Raw genomic sequence first — 15000 nt, 5'->3', positions numbered from 1 at the left:
GATTTCCAGTTTTGTGTAGCCTCAGAACAGCCCATCGGGATGATATCCTTTAAATTTCTGTGTTAAAAAAAATTGTATTCTTCACTGTCACGTTAACCCCTCTTAATAAGAATCGTTGGTGAACACCATTTTGTAAGTGCTTATGGGAAAACAGTATTGGGAATTCGTCCGGAACAATAATGGAGCGTTTTATAGTACAACATATTTATGTCACAGGTGTATCTTAATTTAAATCTATATTATGCAGAGTGTCATTTCCTCTTTAATTTTATACCCCCTTTCGTCCATCATTTTTTTAAGCACATCATATAAAACTCAATGCATTTATAGAGAGAGTTTCAATAGTGATCAATTGCTCACAATCAATTTTAACTGACTGATTTTGCATTTTACGGATGCATTCTTCCATTTATTGATTAAATAGCGCCAATTGATGGGTGCCTTTATATTTGACTATGAGTTACGGGGTGTTTTTTTATTTTTCATTGTTGAAGGCCATATGATGACATGTAGTTGTTAATTTCTTTGTCTTAAGTCTCTTGTAAATAGTAATCTAATTTGCAATCATTCCAAATTTTCGTTTTTATATTTCATACTTAGAAAGCAGAGATTTTAATAACGTTCATGATATGAATTCTTATAACGTCATAATCTAAAACGGCATGTCTATAGCAAGTTTAAGGTTTTTCAATAAAAAAAATGTCAAGCAATTTGTAGTATGTAAAAAGATAACGTACATATTTTTTTATAACTATAACGCAATCGTAAAATACTTCAAATTACTGACCAGTTTGAAATTTATTGAATGTATTATTTGAAACCTAAATAGATTTGTTTATCTAATGTTTTAACTTTTTTATGATAGTGATCTATTTACTAGTTTTTTTACACTTTGTTTTCACCTTGCTTGTGTGTGTGATAATCTGTCAGAAATCTCATACACAAAATGCTCTGGTGTTGCGTTAAGAGTCGTTTTCGCTCCATTCTTTCATTAAACACAAGTCTGAATTGTATTTCCCTCTAATAAGCCAGTCACAATTTCTTGTTGGAATTGAAGATCTGGTAACTTTTATCCCCAAGTGCAATGATCAATTCTGGTAAATATCTGCATTCACTCCTAGCAAGAATATAATAGCATTGTTAAATTAGATACATGATTTGTAGTCTTTTATTTATCAAAACATATTGTGCAAACATGTCCATAAATCGTTTCAGCGAGTGGGCAGTCGTACTTTCATTGAAGATGGTTATCGAAATCACAATATATCATAAATATACAAGGTCGAACGATAAAACATAGACTGCAAGTGCAACATTGAAATTGTAATCAACTGTTTATTACGATTGTATCAAGAAGGTCATGAGTAAGTCATTGACTGGTAAAGGAACTGTTGTGTTGTTACATGGTATGATTTATTAAAGGGGGCGATATTCAATTCGTTACATCACAATAGCAAATTCATGAGGATAGGACTACTGATAGTTGCGTCTTCCATTATACAAATGTGCCTGCTCAGTATATCCTGTATCAGATTCCCTCAGAACCCATATATTGGCTCCCAATTAATGGAATATTTTCTTTTATATGTATTGGATTGTAGCTGACTATGCGGTTTAAGCCTGGTTCATTGTTGAAGGCTGTATGGTGACCTATCGTTCGTAATGCATGTGTCATATTTGGTCTCTTTTGGAGATTTGTCTCAGTAGCAAACATACTACGTCTTCCTATTTTATATGGTTTACCTTAAATTTTTTTTTCAAACACCTACATATTTGTTTTTTTATTTGCCTTCTTTAAAAGTCATTGTTGTCTGACTGACCAGAATGTCATTCCATATGTGATTTAGTAGGAAAAAATAGTCAAAAAGTTTCCTTTTATTGATTTAAAACTAACTTTACAGTATGATTTTTTTTCTAAATATTCGTTTCATCTATGATGGAACATGCATTATTACATTTTACCAATTAGCTTATTGGTACTGTTTTTTTGTTTATGTTGTTATTCAAACGTATTATTTACTATCATGGTTTCATATTTTTTGTTGCTGGATAAATGAATGCTCTGAAGAAGCATACAGTACGTGCTCCTTGAGCTTAAGCAGTAGATTTTCAATTAAACAACCATTCTATCGACTTAAAAGAAGTCTTCGCAACAAGAAAAAAAACAACACAACAGCTTTATTTTTATTCCCTTCAAAAACTGTGTAGCATACATCAATAAATGGCCAAACTTTGTTCAATGGATCATACTGTGGATGCAGTACTGGATCAGAATGACACAAACTTGTCATATGTTTCCATATATGAAGCTAATGTTGGTTTCTTGGTTTTGCCAAGGTAGCATAAGTCCAATAGACTTGACGCAACATCGAACGCCTTGAACATGGTGTTAAATTTCCCTGTGAAATTCCATGTCTAGCATCTCGGTGTGTTTCTTGTATATATAAGAATATCTACCATTATGTTCTCCATATTATCTGGGTCAGTCACGTCCCATGGATAAGCATTTTATTTGGATTGCCATTTGGTAAAATAGCATCTTGCTTTAAACTTTTCACCCAAAGTTGTTGCATATCTGTGATACGGAGATCTTCTGTGTTTAATCCTGGAAACCATGTACCATGATTGAACGTTTGGTCCCTAAATTGCTTTTTTAATGTGTACTAATTTCGGAAATTTTCTTATTAAACCAGGTTTAATCCACCATTTTCTACATTTGAAAATGTCTGAACCAAGTCAGGAATATGACAGTTCTTCATTTTCGTTTTTGATGCGTTTTGTTATTTGATTTTGCCATGTGATTATGGACTTTCCGAATTGATTTTCCTCTAAGTTCAGTATATAATATATAAATAAATACTATCAATGCAGTAATGAACAAGAAATAACTGATCATATGCAATGGTAAATAAAAAGATAAGAATTTACCCGTGTACTCTTATTCAAGGGTGGATTTTCTATTTAAACAAAAACACGCCACACTGCATGGATAGTATTTATTTATATTACCAGTATCAATTAAAGGAGTTTTAAATTTAAAAATAGCTTTTTTTCCAGATCACTGTTCTTATAACTTTAATGTGTGGTGCGATGATATTAATCGATATTAACGTCTAGTGGCAAATATTTCATGCTTATAAAATGAAAACAAATCATGTTCATGCAACACTTGTATGAAGATTCAGGATCAAACAGAGCTGAATTTATTACACGCTAATTCACAAGGTCAAATTCAGTACAAAATTTGTCAGCCGGACCAGGACATTTTATGTTTACTTCAGGAAAACCAGTCATTACTCCTAAATAGGGATACCCAACGAACAGGCATCACATATCATTTCCAAGGATTGTCTTTAGTGTAGATTAGTACAGAAGTAATAACAAACTGTGGAAACGTCTTAGCACGAGAAAATATTAGATTTACTTTACAAATTATCAGATAAAATCAAATATACCAATTCGATACGGATTTTAGGAGCTTTAATAAACAGGATAAGGAAAAACTAAGTGTGTTCTTGCTTTTGTTTATGCGGATACGACGCTATAATTGACTTTAGATATTGAGACGTTTTATTGAGTAGAATAACACATGTCTGTTGAAAATGAAAATGATATAATTGTCTCCTATTCTTTTTTCGAAATCGCATGGACACAAGAACAATAGATGCAAACCAAACAATATAGATTGAGTTACAGCAATCTTCGTAGAGCAATTCGTTAGGTCTCTCCTTGTAAACTGATTCATTTCGTTATCAACGGAATGGGATTGAAACACCTTTTTTCTTATGGCATAGACACCTGATTTATTTATTCAGGTTTACAAAAGACATACTTTAGAGTGTTCGTTTTGTTTTCTTTACATAAATTTCTTTCCGCTGTGAATTAATCTTGCTAATTTTGAAAAAAATAGTGTATTTGTGATACAGGATAATCTGGATCCTGATGCTATATTTGGTTGATAAAATAGGCAATAACCATGAATTTGCCTTATCTCGCTCCCTCGTCAAAGTTAAGTTAGGGGGGAATATTCACTCATTTGTTTTTCATACTTTTGAAACTTTTTGAAATTAATTATGAAACTTAATCTAAACTGAACGTTGTTGGTGTACATGTAAGCGTTTGGAGAATGGTCCTGGTGTTTTATGTTCATTACTAGACGTATTAGATAAGTAAATCGCCGTAACTAATATCGATGTGATAAACACCAGTGAATTTCACTGTTCATTCATAAAAACAGTATCAATATACAACATGTACTATAAAAATGAAATTAATTTGTTTCAGAGAAAATCAAAGTACGATCCTTTGATTAATACATTTTAAATAATGATAAACATTTAGTAAGAACCGTCTTTATACTTACAAAATGTGCTGAGATTGCAATACATTTCACAGTTCGTTTTTTAAAATTGAAATTGCGTTGACATACCATGTTGAAGATATATTTTATGATTAGTTATTGCTTGCTTAACGGCTCGTGGCAAACTTCAATATTTATCTCAATTAACCTGTACAAATAAAAAGTTTTTCTCATTAGAAATTGATGCAATCTGATACGCGCATATGTTTAATGTGTATCTTTTATTGAATAAAGTTCTAAATTTCCGACTAAATATTTCGGGTACTCGAATGACATTAAATGTATTTACTAAGTGCATTCAATTGTAGCGGAAATGTATCAGCAGTGTGTTTGCATAAAGTTTTCATCGGTTCCATTATAAGTCTTTGGAAATAATTCCACTTTTGTGGTTTTTAATGTATATTGTTAAGTAATTTCTTATTACTAAGTTATTTTTTTAATTTTTTTTTTTTTTTTTTTTTTTGCATTTTTTATTGTATTTATCCTTCGGTTTTTTAAAGGAATTGTACAGTTATGCTAGAAATCTGGGGTGGTGTTCTCGAAAGTATCCTAAGATTCTTCCTAAGTCATAGATAAGACCAAGTTTAGTACACTCTTAAGTTGCGTCTCGAAGCAATCTCAGACGCATCTTATGTTAGGAAGTTCAAAACATATCCTATGTGAGAAATTTTAAATAATAAAAGTAATTATTTGATAAAACATTAATTAAAGATGAAACTAAATAATTAAAAAAAATACAAAATTTCATAAAAACATGTAGTTAATTAAATACATGATTTCAAATGGAATTATGAAATAATATCAAAAAGGATTGTGATTTAAACTTTAAAACAATTTGATTTGAAATGAGAATATTGAATTCGTAGTGTCGTCGTATCGTAAAACACGAAGTTCAAAGTTTAAAATCATGCACAATTTCTATATACTAGTTAATAACCGATGGTGCGTTTCCTTTCATGTTCATCTTCACGTAAAAAAAGAAAGAAAAAAGCATGCACACAGTAAGAATGAAGATGTGATTACCTTAAGACACCTTATTAGGTGTCCTAAGTTGAGAGCGCTTCGAGAACACGACTTAAGACATAGACTTGTCATAAGATGGACACATCCTAATTCTAAGATAGCTTCGAGAACACTACCCCTAGTAGACAATTTGCAAATTCCGATTGTTGTATACTTCTTCATTTCACACTAATTCTAAAAAGTAAGAATGCACAGACAGTTGGAAAGACCGAAGAAGATTGATTACCTTTTTTTATATTGAACAGATACCCAGCTAGCACAAGAACCACAGGATAAAACGGGTCAATGATAAGTTCTATATATAAACAAATAGTTCTACTCTTGTGTACAAGAAAGTATTTGGCCCTTATAATCAGTCAGTACCACACCCTTTCCTATGATAGTCAGGTTTTACCCAAATGTCTTTCCTTCTATGTTTGTAAATTCCATAAAAGCATAATCATTTGTGATATTATGTTTGCTTTATAATGCTTCATGCACCTATCGTTTTACCGTTTAAGGTGGTACCTAGCACCTCAGGAAGAAAACTCTGTAAAACTCAGCTTTTGTATTGTAAAGGAAATATTAATCTTCTCAATGATCAAAACTAGTGTTTGTCAAACTGCTATATAACTAATGAAAATTTTCTGATAAAGTGGTTGGTTCAAATTTTTTTGAAATTTTTGTTAACGGGTCTTTGTTAAATTTTTATGAAAAGTAGAGGCACATAGATTTATTTGACTGGATTAATTATAGCTTTAAAAGTAAAATAACAAAACTCCAAGGAAAATTCAAATCGTAAAGTCCCTCAAACGGCAAAATCAAAAGCTCAAACACATTAAACGAATAGACAATAACTGTTATAAAATATATAATGTTGTCTCAAGGGAACCATATCAACAACTATTTTATTTCAAAATAATTTTTGAGGTTTTACATACTTCATCGTGCATTGTTGCTTAAAAGTTGGTAGAAATGCTTCCATACTGGAAGCCTATATACAATTGTGGCATGTATTAGTTTAATGTAAGATATTACAATTTGTAATCACTTATGAAAATTTTAAATAACTTTAAGGATGGTATTTGTGTTAAATCAATATAGATTAGCTTGTCCTGTATTATTATGTTGTCATTTTAATGTTATATTTAACAATGCCATTAAAGTGCGAGGCCACAAAATCAGGTTCTTTAAAAATGTCCTGTAGCAAGTCAGGAAAATGGCCATTGTTATATCATAGTTAGTTTCTGTGTGTGTAACATTTTTACATTGTGTTTCCGTTGTGTCGTTTGTGTTCTCCTATATTTGAGTGTGAATTCACATTACTATAAGACGTGTCACAGTACTTTTCTATCCCAAATTCATGATGTATTTGGTTTTGATGTTATATTGGTTATTCACATCGGATTTTGTCTAATGCTTAGTCCGTTGCTGTGTGTGTTACATTTTAATGTTGTGTCGTTGTTCTCCTCTTATATTTAATGCGTTTCCCTCAGTTTTAGTTTGTTAACCCGATTTTGTTTTTTGTCCATAGATTTACGAGTTTTGAACAGCGGTATACTACTGTTGCCTTTATTTATCCAAAACAACTAAACAACAGTAGCAAATGAAGATAAACGAAGTTGTAGACACTAAAACCTTATTTCAAAACTGACATGTATTTTAATTAGACTATTTACCGGATTTGTTATCACATAAGCAACACGACGGGTGCAACATGTGGAGCAAGATCTGCTTACTCTTCCGGAGCACCCGAGATCACCCCTAGTTTTTTGGTGGGGTTTGTGTTGTTTATTCTTTAGTTTTCTATGTTGTGTCATGTTTGTTGTTGTTTGTTTGTCTTTTTCATTTTTAGCCACGGCAATGTCAGTTTGTTTTAGATTTATGAGTTTGACTGTCCCTTTGGTATCTTTCGTCCTTCTTTTAAGTAAGCAATAGTTCAAATGGCTTTCCTCCCCTAGACTTAACTTTATACACAAAAACGCGTATCTTCATGTATTGCAACATTTACAACTATCAACATTTTTTTTAATGCGGGAGTTATTCGAACGTAGACCCTTGCTAGTCTTGTATATTTAATTGTTTTCATTTATATGTTTTAGAGTTAATTCTGATGTTAATTATCACTGAACTAGTACACATTTTTGTTTAGGGGCCAGCTGAAGCACGCCTTCGGGTGCGGGATTTTCTTGCTGTGTTGAAAACCCATTAGTGGTCTTTGTTTTCTGTTCTTTGGATGTGTAGTTATCTCTTTGACACATTCCCCATTACCAGTTTCAATTTTATTTTCAATTTTATGTTACGTACTTATGTGAAAACAAAACAGGGGAGCCCCCGCCCCCTTTTCAAATTTTCCGATTACGGTATCTTACATTATAAAATACACATGCATTCGATTATGACAATACTATATTTTCGTCTTCTGGTATGATGAATAATTACAAACCTTTTCTCGCATTTATACAGATATGTTCTCCATTTAAATGCATGCAAGTTCAAAATAATGTAGGGGATTTAAAAGAAACATGCATATCATAGCGATCAAAAATTTGTATAAGTTCAACAACTAGTTACATCAAACATTATAAGACATTAAGTGGTTTGTTAGATCGCATGTAGGTATGCATAAACAGCAATTAAACTTATATATGATCAGTTCAACAACCTTATAATACAAGATGATTCAAATGTTGTTACACTGCCAATATATTACAAAAATAAAATAAATATGTTTATTACTGACATACATATATATATTTGCATGTCTTTTATGACCCCATATTTCATTAATGATTAACCGAAATTTCACTGATTTGTATTGATATTGAAACTTTTTTTTTATTGTGGATACAAATCTAGTTCAATGAAAAAAAAACTTTTACTTTTTCATAATTTACTAAAAACTTTCTTTTTCGTTTTTCACACGCAGTAAATAATTATATATAATCCGTACCTTTGATAACTATTGCATAGAAACAAAACATTTTGTATGGGATTCAAAACATATTGTTCCATTCCATGTATGTATTTGGTTATATCTATATGTGCATTCATTATGCAAAGTAGTTTATAGAATTACAAAAAAACGGATCATACATTTTTAAACACAAAGACAAAACCATGTTAAAAACCTTAAAGACAATCAATAGTCTTTAGATCTTAACATAAAAAAAAACGAAGACCGATTTATATTTAATATAAGTGGTATATGGCTTAAGTTCATCGTCTAACTTTTTTTATTTCATTGTATAGCTTTTTTGTGTTTGTTTCTATAGATGGTAAAGCTATATCGTTCCAACAAATTATATACTTTGTAAAAATTAAATTCACAAAAATACTGAACTCCGAAGAAAATTCTAAACGGAAAGATTCAAATCAAATGGCAAAATCAAATGCTTAAACACATCAAACGAATGGACAACAAATGAACTGCATTTTTTGTGTGGATCTTTTTTAATAAAGTAAGGTTAATGTGCTATTGATGTTTGTCGTAAAATTTTATACGTCAGTCAGTTACATCGAAAGATCGATTTTTTTTGTACAGGATAGTCAAAATTTGATTCAATTAAGATAAGAGTCGATTAGAATGATCTGAAACCTTCATTTATAAGAATTTATTATCAATTTCCTGTTTGCAATTTCCAGTAGAATTGGTACCATTAATATGCTTCTTAAAAGACAAATAAGTATTTCTCAGTGTACTGTTTACTGACGCGATATGTTTGGCACACCCTATACGTTTCGTCTGTACGTGTAAAAATGACAGACACAAACATTTAATAGATCATTGAACTGTTTTTTAATATATTACGTAGACATATTTGAAGGCTAGCATCTTTGTTTCAATTAGAAAGGCTTAAACATAAAGATAAACGTTACGTTAAAGAAGATTACTTACAGGCGGGTTTTTCCTCGGTGTTTTCAAATATAGGAAAGCCAAAAACGAATGAAGAAAAATTGAATAATAACAGATTCTGAATACTCTTTGTTTAAAGGTGTTTCCAACATTAGAGTTTGGAATATGACAAAAGCCCTTTAAGTTGCATGTCTGTAAATATAGACAACTGTTAATTAAAACAATGCAAAATCACAAAGGAAATCCGTGTACGGCTAAAACTATATCTATTATTATGACAGTTCGCAAAAAATATATCCTAATATGAAAAATTAATATACACAACTTTGTTTCTAAGGTCAAAACTAGGACTGTGCGGCATATTGGCAATATGTATATGTCCGAACTTCTAAGAGTTAAAACTTGTACTAAAATTCTGTACCACCCCTCCCTTCGCATTTTGTCTTCCTCAAAATTCGATTTGGTCGCTATCAATGTGTATTTATACTGGTAAAATCGCCAAATTACGTCTCTATGACATGAAATTTGGATATCATATCTGGGAACCCGAAGATAGTTAGAGGCAAAAGAAGTACACATGTGTTCAAAAGTCATAAATTAATCGAGAGAAAACAAATCCCGGTAACAAGCTTTAACCGAAACACATCACATGTAAGAGGAAAACAAAGAAACAACCGAAAAACTGAAGACCTCATGTGCAACAACTATCTTTGAGAAAGGAAAGCTACCAAACAAGCCAGGTTTGTTAAGCGGTTGTATTTACCTACGTAAATTTCTACCTACGATGGTGGCCAAGATGTTCGATAAGACGAAATTTCTTTCAAATAATGAAATATAAAATATTTATACACCTAGAATTTAAAAACCCATCGTTTAATTATGTTATAATAGCTAGTAGTATAAATCTATATTTATATTTAAAAACATTATTTCACATAGAATAAAAACATCTTACCTTTATGGAGCACCTGTGATCACACCTAGTTTTTGGTGGGGTTCATGTAGCTTACTCTTTAGTTTTCGATGTTGTGTCTTCTGTAATATTAGTCGTCTGTGTGTCTTTTTACTTTAGCCATGGCGTTGTCAGTTTATTTTCAATCTATGAGTTTAACTGTCTCTCTGGTATCTTTCGTCCCTCTTTTACGGCATATTGTTTTTTTTTAAATGCATTATAAGCTTTTACGAATTATTATAGATATTTAGTGAATGGCTATTATTTATTTTGAATTTATTGAACCATAAAACTAATTTTTGACTCTTCACATTGAATAATCCGCGAAGCGGATTATGTAAAATGTGAAGAGTCAAAAATTAGTTTTATGGTTCAATAAAATCAAAATAAATTATTGCCATTCATTATAAATAAATTTCTTTCAAAAATAAGGCTCAAAGAACTTTTTATATATTATTTATATTATCAATGACAACGTACACACATATTAGCGTATGAATACACAACGTCAGAGTGGGCGTGTCGCCATTAAAATTGATAACATTGAAAATAAAACTAATGATTTTAACCAATCAGAAGACAGTAAAAACACCAAATTTATTTATATGAGAATGAAATTTGTAAGCTTCGAAGGATCTTTCTGAAAATATTGATTAAGAATATAAGTCAATGTACCTAATAAATACTCACCGAATTGTATGTACTCAAAAAAGAACGAGACCAAGTGAGTCGGAAAAGTGAGAGTCTCCTATGTTATATGCATCACTTAACTAATTTTGCCAATGTTCAGGTATCTAAAGTTCTGAAAGTACGAAAACATGTGTAATGAGTTGAAACAAAACGAATATCGGTCATCAATTCTTGATAACGACCGTTACACTAATGTAGTGTCGATTTCATTCGTTCTTCCTTTATAAATCTACTAGATAAGGCAACAGTAGTATTTCGCTGTTCAGAAGTCATAACTCGATTGAGAGGGAAAAAATCTGGGTTACAAACTAAAATCAAGGGAAACACATCAACTATGAGAGGAAAACATCAAAACAGCAGAACACTGAAATGCAACAAAAACAGACATTAGCTTTATGAGTTTTTTATTTGATTTTGCTATTTGATTAGGAACTTTCCTTTTTGAATTTTCCTCCATCACACTGTTTAAAGTCATAAGAAACCTCAAATTAAAAAAAATTATGCATCTGTTTTTTACATCTCAATTGATAGTTTTCATTATAAAACTTATGTACATATACTTTTTTCTGAAGAAAGTTCTTTAATTTATTCATATTTAAAAGTAGTTTACTTGATTTTAATTGCTTCCTTCCAGGAAGCAATTCCCCCGACATATTTTCCGTATGCAAAGTGACCTCAGTGTTACCCATCTCGTAAAAATCCGGTGATCGCAATACGCATGGATGTCCTTAAAACAAACTATTTTCTGAATCTACATGTTAAACACGTGCTCAATTTCCATGTTTTTTTGTTGATTTTTTGTTGATTGTTGACAAACAGGTGACCATCGTTAAACTTCGGCTTCAAAACACGAACTTTAATTACCTGCCATATTTTCACAACAACACTGACTGATTGAAAAAAATCGACGATTATACGAAATTTATGCGAAAAAAAAGGAAAAATTCTCGCACAAAAGACTAAGTTTATTATGTTTGTATGCATTAGTTCAAGAATTGGAAGACATTGTTTTTCACCGGTCACTCGTTTCTTATGACTTTAATGAAAATAACTTGATATGATTTGTTTATTTTCATACAGATATAAATAGTAGTCTAATTATTGTCTTTTTTACTACTCGGTATCATAATTTCTGCGCCTACAACCAGAAGCATTCAAGTGCATTAGAGTGTTTTGATTGCGTGCAACAATCGTATCAAATACGACAATGATCTATAAGATAACATGATCTATTCGTTTCAAGGTTACTAGTATAACGTACTAGCGAGGACATTTAGTAAATATATCACAGCAACAACTTGAGATGAATGGAATTTTTGCCTATTTTTTTTTATATATAATTTTAAATATTGTTGACACAAAAAAATATTTAAATGTCGGTAGCAACTTTCCTCGTTGTTAGCCTAAGAAAAAGAAACAACACATGTTGCAAATCATCTCATATATATAGATTTATATAGTAAAGGAGACACTTGGAGAGGATTATTGAATAAAATTAGCAAAATTAATTGAAGTTTTTTAATTATTGTACACGCGTTTTTTTCCCTTCGCTATTCATTAAATCACACACACGCCATATTATAGTGACTCGCTAGAATTTTTGAGTGATTTAAAAATGAATTGCCTAATCAAAATTAGTTTCAGATTTTTTTAATCTTATTTTCTCAGTTTAAAAATTATCTAGTGTCTGTTTTGTTTGCGGATTCACGTGTTTCAACCTAAAGTTTTACTGGTTGTGTTTTTTTTGTTTACTTATTTTTTGCCTTTCGTTTTTATTATAGACATAGTCTGTCATCTTTTTACCTCATTGCCATCACCTGTTTTTTTTCTTCAAATTTATAACAAATCCTATATAAAGTTATAGTTGTGTGATCCAAATGTTTTAAATCTGGAAACAGTTTCTTTAATACTTCAAATTGCACTAAAAAGCATGAAGTATGCACAAGTATTGATAAACCATTTAAACAGTTTTATATCTATGATTTTTTTAATATATATTGTTTAAGTCCAACTAATTTATAAAATAAAAAAAGGTGAATAATGTATATTTTATAATGGTATTATTCGGAAAGGATATCAAACTCTTCATGTCAAATGATAATGGTCATTTTGATGAAACACCGTTCGCGGGATTTGTGCGGCTTTCAAAAGTGTGCTTATTGTAGACAAGGCGACACAAGACAAGACAATTTATTACACATTATGAGCGTCACTGATGAGTCTTATGTAGACGAAACGTGCGTCTGGCGTACTAAATTATAATTCTGGTACCTTTGATAACTATTTACACCACTGGGTCGATGCCACTGCTGGTGGGTATCACCCGAGGGTATCACCAGCCCAGTAGTCAACATTTCGGTGTTGACATGAATATAAATAATGTGGTCATTTTTATAAATTTGCTGTTTACAAAACTTTGAATTTTTCGAAAAGCTAAGGATTTTCTTACCCCAGCGAAGATTATCTTAGCCGTATTTGGCACAACTTTTTGGAATTTTGGATCCTCATTGCTCTTCAACTTTGTACTTGTTTGGCTTTATAAATATTTTGATATGAGCGTCACTGATTAGTCTTATGTAGACGAAACGCACGTCTGGCGTACTAAATTATAATCTTGGTACCTTTCATAACTATTACAACTTAGGCAGACGTATGGTGCTACAAGAGGATAACAATTATACATTAACAATTACATATATACTTATACATTTACAAGCAAGACACACAATAAATAAAAAAGTGATATCATACAATAAAACTGTAAAATGATAACTATCCTAGAAATTTTAAATTCCTGCTAACCCTTGGAATTTTTTGCAAATTTAGTATTCTTGCATTTTTTGTATTGTATTTCTATCATGTAATGTTGCCATTTTAGCTGTTTTTTTTTTTAACATGGAGTAAAAACTAGGTTAAATCCGACATTTTTTTCTCAAAATGTCCCGTACCAAGTTAGGAAACTGGTAGTTATTATCTTATAGTTTGTTTTTATGTACGTTGCATTAGTGTTTGCTTTTTGTTTTTATTGGTTCGTTGTTTTCTCATATAGTTGTAGTGTTTCTCTCGGTTTTGGTTTTTAACCCGGATTTGTTTTCTCTCAATCAATTTATGACTTTGGAAAGGCGGTATACTACTGTCTGCAGCCTACTCTTTAAAGAATACAACAAAATGTAATGTGAGGGTGGTTACATTTCGTTAATGTGTGAATATAATAATTGTTTTTTTTAAATGACCGTCTCACACCAAACAAATTAGTGATAATAACTATAAATTTTGTTGTTTGTGAATATAAGAAAAAATATAAATTTCAACCATTAATGCGAAATGTCTTTAATACAATATAATTGGTTGTACAAAAACAAAAACAGATTTTGGTAAAGTTAGTTTCTGTGTACCAATAAAACAGGGTTTATCCCGTTACATATATCAACTGCGAAATAGTTACATAAAGTAACAGCTGAACGTTTTCTAATTACTTTATTTTATACAAACGAACAAAAACTTCTGATTTTTTAAAACACATTAAAAATAATTGCGATAACCGATTTCATTTCCCGTTAAATTAAAAGAAATGTTAAAGAGAAGTACTCGTCCGCGCGTACAAGTTAACGTATCTTAAATTATTTTTATTCAATAGGTTATTACATTCTGCTTTTAGAATCGTTTATATTTCCGTTCGTATCACTGTTCACGCTACGTTACCATGTCTTCATATTGACAAGGCATGGATCACTTGGTATAGGAATTGTGTCTATTAAAATGCAATCATGTTACTATTCCAGGTAATTGTTCTATTGATAAGCTCCATATTTAACATTTACAAGTCACCTTTGGAAACTAACATAATTAGGTAAAAATCTGTATTGCATCATATTGGTTTCTTGTTATCAAAAGGGATGTTATTTTATCTGTAAAGTCTCCCTACTTATTTGTAAGAAGATCGTAATTAACGATCAACATTACGTAAAAATGTATCAAATCTTCAGCAAAGGAAAGAATAGAAATATTAGTATATAAAGTAAAAACTCTAGAAGTATCAAATCTACAGCCAAGGAAAAATAGTACTCTTAGTATATAAAGTACACAGATGAATAAAAACCCTAGAGGTATCAAATCTGTAACAAAGAAAAGTATAGAAAT

General features: G+C 30.8%; 1 long non-coding RNA gene across 1 annotated transcript; it reads right to left on the bottom strand.

Moving 5' to 3' along the window:
* Positions 1-898: 898 nt before the first annotated feature.
* On the bottom strand, positions 899-10975 carry LOC143046992 (uncharacterized). The gene is made up of 3 exons (XR_012969350.1): positions 10861-10975; positions 4364-4508; positions 899-1117 (listed from the first exon to the last, which is right to left on the bottom strand). It is a non-coding gene; the product is annotated as an uncharacterized LOC143046992 (long non-coding RNA).
* Positions 10976-15000: the final 4025 nt, after the last annotated feature.

This window comes from Mytilus galloprovincialis, chromosome 9 (genome assembly GCF_965363235.1).
Source record: "Mytilus galloprovincialis chromosome 9, xbMytGall1.hap1.1, whole genome shotgun sequence".
Lineage (NCBI taxonomy): Eukaryota > Metazoa > Mollusca > Bivalvia > Mytilida > Mytilidae > Mytilus > Mytilus galloprovincialis.
This window is presented reverse-complemented; position numbering and strand designations above follow the sequence as displayed.